The sequence below is a fragment of the Myotis brandtii genome, unplaced genomic scaffold, assembly GCF_000412655.1.
Source record: "Myotis brandtii unplaced genomic scaffold, ASM41265v1 scaffold806, whole genome shotgun sequence".
Lineage (NCBI taxonomy): Eukaryota > Metazoa > Chordata > Mammalia > Chiroptera > Vespertilionidae > Myotis > Myotis brandtii.
In genome coordinates, this window is record NW_005371249.1 from 60910 (window position 1) to 65354 (window position 4445).

A 4445-nucleotide genomic window follows, 5' to 3' on the forward strand; every position below is an offset into this window, starting at 1 on the left:
AGCTTTAATAGTCCAGAGGTGAGCCTGGTGGGGAAGAGAGAAGGAAAAGGAAATAATTTCTTGAGTGCCTTCTAAGAGGCAGTGTGTCATAATGATCAAGAGCACGAGGAGCTTTGGGTATAAGACTGGGTCCAACCTCTCTCAACCTCAGTTTCCTAATATGCAAAGTGGGATAACAGAACTTTCCTTATTGAATTGTTGGGGAGATTAAATGAAGAATGCATATAAATCACTGAGCATGCTGTCCAGCACAAATGTGGCAAGCACACAATTATAATTATTATAATGATGGTGCACTCGGTCACTGAGACGGGCTTTATCATCAAATACTGCATTGTGTTCGTTTCATAGATGAGGAAACAAAGGCTCCGAGAGCCTACATTACAGCTTGGAAGGGGCAGAAGCAATATTCTAACTAACTTCAAAGCCCATGTTCTTTCCACTGTTCTGATGCCTCTGAAGGAAGTTTTCCCAGAAGACCTGAGTTTGGTTTTTTTTAATGTTTTGCCTTAGATTTTTATTTTTACACATTCCGGTGACATTTTCCTTTGTAGGGAGCAGGAAGTTAGCAAGGTAAGCCTTTAGATGAGTCCATTCTCAATATACATTTAAAACAAACAATATGGAAATAGCCCGTGGGAAGGTGAGAAACATGCCAGGAATACAGTTGTCAGATGACCTGATACTTGAGTTGAGTGATAAAGAATGAAAAGAAGAAGTTCCTTTGTGGAGGTTAGGCCCAATGAAAATGCCAGGCAAAGGGAACAGTATGTGCTAAAGCACAGAGACAAAGATGGAATGAGCTGTCTGGGGTTGGAGTGGGGGGAGAAGCTGGTGATGTTCTGAGTTTATGAAGTTTCTCTCCATAGAGGAGGATGAGGCAGAGGCCCTGGAGGCAGACCAAATGGAGGACTCAGCGATTCCATCTTATTCTCTGCCCACCCTGAAGCTGAACCCTCACGGGAATCAGAACTACCTCCATCCCATCTTCTGGTCTCTGATGGCCCTGAGGTTCCCTAGTGTCCATTTGACCAACACGATGTTCATTGCTGGAGCCTCTCTGAGTTTCTTTCTCCACAGTATCCTACCCCCAGACCCAAGAGATTGTGTGAGTGTTAGTGGGTATTTTGAATTAAAATAAACAGAAGAGAGAATCAATCTACTCACCAGGGTTTGCTGTAAGGGCTCCAGATTAGGTGAGATCTGAGTAGGAGGAGGTTCCGGCTTGGGAGGAGTTCCTAGCCTGAATAGGGAGACAGATAACCAAAGTCAACTTTACCGTCAAGCTGGCCTTCAAGTGGGTCAGGGCTTGGGTCAGCGGCAGTACCAAGGGGCAGAGGAGAGTGTTAGCACCCTCATCATCGCCACCAGCCTGTTCCTATTCTTTGGTGGTCTTTTAGTTTCTATAGATTGAGTCCAAGTATTTTCTGTTAGGTAAAATCATTTGTGGTAGCCAGAATTCTAGGATGACCCTCACCCTTGTATAATCCCTCTCCTTTGAATGTGGATAGGACCTATAAATACAGTACCACTCTTGGGATTGTTTTATATTATATGGCTAAAGGGGATTTGCAGGGTGGTCCTGACTCCAGCAGGTTATCCCTTTAAAGGCAGAGCATTTTCTCTGGGTGGTCACAGAGGAAGAAACCAGTGAGACCTGCTCCTGCTGGCCTGGAAGAAAGCAGACTGCTGTGCTGTGAACTGCCAACCCACAGAGGTGGCCTCCAGCTGCTGACGGGTCCCCAGCTGACAGCAAGAGAGAAAGCAGGGATCTCAGTCTTACAGCCTCAAAGAGTGGAATTTGGTCAACAACCTGAATGAGCTCAGAAGTGAAGTCTTCCCCAGAGCCTCCAGAAAGGAATGCAGCCTGGCTGACCCTGAGCAGAGAACCCAGCCTTGCTGTGTATGCTCAGATGTCTGACCTACAGGACTGTGTGCCCATAAATGGGTCCTGCTTTGAGCTGATAAATTTGTGGCAAACTGTTACACAACAACAGAAAACGAATACAATGGATATAAAAAGAACATGTCAGGTACTGTGTTTAATTCATTCATTAATGGGGGATCCACAGAACTGCACATGTGGGCCTTCAGGAATGTTGAAATAAATACAAAAGTAGTCAATATCCACAGAGCAATAATCATTGCCATTCCAATGGACAAAATTCATTTGAATTTCCATGGATGGGAATCAAGGCATTACCAGTTTTCTACTATTTATAAAGCTGCAAGATAGCTCTAAAACAATGAAGGAACAGATAACCTGTAAGAAAGGATTATCTAAAAGGACCAGATAAGAATTATCTAGAAGTTACTAGAAGGACTTCCAGTAATCTTTATTGCCCAGTTTAAAAGATTTTCACAATTTTTCCTTGTAAGTGGAAGTGAAGCTTCAAGACAGGCCACCACTGCCACATCCCTCACCCACAGCATTGCCACCACTGATTCCTGTCACATAGAGATTGTGAAGTGGCCACAGGCAGGGAGTCAGTGAGGTCAAGGGCTGGAGGGGCTCCAGCCTTAACTGTTTACATCTTTCATATCTGTTACCTCACTCATGATCTGTCTTCTCACAGACTCCTCTGGGTAAAGCGAAACAGGTAACGGTAACCCCCGTCATGTTGCCAAGGAAACTGAGGCCCAGAGAGGAGGGGGAACAAGCCCAAGTTCACTCAGGGAATCAATGGCAGGTTGACCCTGGATCCCTGCCCTTCTCATTCAGGGCTTGTCTTTTCCACACACCCTCCCATCCTCAGGGGGGTGAGCTTTCTGACCCCACGCCCTTCTCGCCTATGTGGTGGGCCGGTCTTCCCTCCACATGCAGGGCTTGGCTTCTGACTTGGGGAGTGGCTATGGCCTCAGATGTCCTGTGTGTGTCCAATCTGCAGACCGCAATCCCTGGCCTCTGCAGAGCCTGCCTGACCCAGCACCTCCAACCCCTGACCCTCTTTGTGCACTGAACACATTCATGCCCGCCTTCCCTTTGGCTCCCGCAGCCCGATAGCCCCCAGAACAGCGCCCAGACATGACTTGCCCAAACCTGCTGTTCTGGGGCCACCTGCTCTGCCTCCCAGGCTGCCCACCCTGGCCACCCGCCTCTGTTGGTTTCCCACTGGCACATGGGCTGGGAAGTCATCTGGGAGGCCAGGCATGCCAGTCTGCCGGAGCCTCTTCCCAAACCCTCCTCCTGGCCAGTGCCAACTACTAGTGTGGGACAAGCCACCGATGCCAGGTCGGGCAGCTGGCTGGCAGGCTGGCCGCCTGCTCGGCTCACAGCGGGTAGAGCTTTTGTTTTGCTTTGCCTTTTGGATCCTGGAGCTGAGACTCAGCTGAGAAGGCTTGGAGAGAGGCGCGTCCAGCCCTGCCCTGTCCAGACGCGGTCGCTGAAGCCCAGAGAGGAGCTAGGCCCTGTGAGGGCTGCGCTCACCGCCTGGGAGCCTGGGGCTGCATTGGATCTGCCAGGTCAAGCAGGGGCTTAGTGATGAACCCCCTAATGGTCTGCTCCTTGGGGGCCCCTGTGGGTGCAGATCACAGGGGAGTGGGTGCAGGCTGATCAAGGCTTTCGGATTTGCTAAAGAGGCAGAAGGGCTGGAGAATCTGAGTTCTGCAACCAAGTGTCAGTGTGTGACACTCGTGTGACATCAGTGGCTGGGTTTCCTCATCCTTGTCCCCTTCCCTGTCCCTGTGCCCCATGCTCCAGTCCCGTGAAGGCACCACATGCCGTTCCCCAGACATACAACGTTCTCCCACCCCACCGAGCCTTCCATCCTCTTGCTCCTGCAGCCCGAGCTGCCCTTTCCCGACTCCTGCAGTTTCAAGGTTCAGGCCAAGCTCCGCATGGATCTCTGCTCCCTTGCTGCCTGCCTCAAGGACTCCTGCTCCCTGGGAGTCACCTGCCTCCCTTTGCATCCCCTCACCCTTGTTTCAGGAGCCGTGATACCTGGTTCCTCTCTTTATTCACCTGTCCGCCTACCTTTAGCATGTGAGCCTCTTGGAGGTGGCGGCCTCGCCTTATTCACCTCCATACCCGCACACCTGTGCAAGGGCGGGCACCCAGTCAGAGTTTGTTAAATGTTTGCTGAGAATGGGCTACACTCAGAAAGCAAAAGGGACAAATACATTCAGTGAGATTTACTAGGGCTTTTGAAAGCATCAAGTGTATGTAATTATGGAGAAACATATGGAAGTAATACAACTAAACTTAGAAATTTACCTTGGTTAAAAATATCATAATACAGAAATGAGCTTAAAGACTATTTAATGAGTCCCCGATCTTAAGATGGAATCTCATTTTTAAACATTTTAAGTACATCCTGTTTATCAAAAGTGTAATAACTTTTTTAAAAGGTCCAGATGCCTTGGGCAATTCTTGAGCATGAATATTTCTGAAATTTGTTAAACTTCTTTTTTCCAAAGAGAGAAAGAAAGAAAAAAGGAAAGGGAGG

The 4445-nt window shown here is 48.6% G+C and overlaps 1 protein-coding gene across 5 annotated transcripts in view; it reads right to left on the reverse strand.

Annotated features, from left to right (window-relative positions):
- The window catches only part of ALDH1B1 (aldehyde dehydrogenase 1 family, member B1), a 211716-nt gene that overhangs the window by 54145 nt on the left and 153126 nt on the right, over positions 1-4445 (reverse strand). For all 5 annotated transcript variants that reach the window (XM_014531535.1, XM_014531533.1, XM_014531534.1 and 2 more), the window contains one exon: positions 1168-1243. The gene's annotated coding sequence lies outside the window, so the exon portion shown is untranslated. The remainder of the gene's footprint in view (positions 1-1167; positions 1244-4445) is intronic.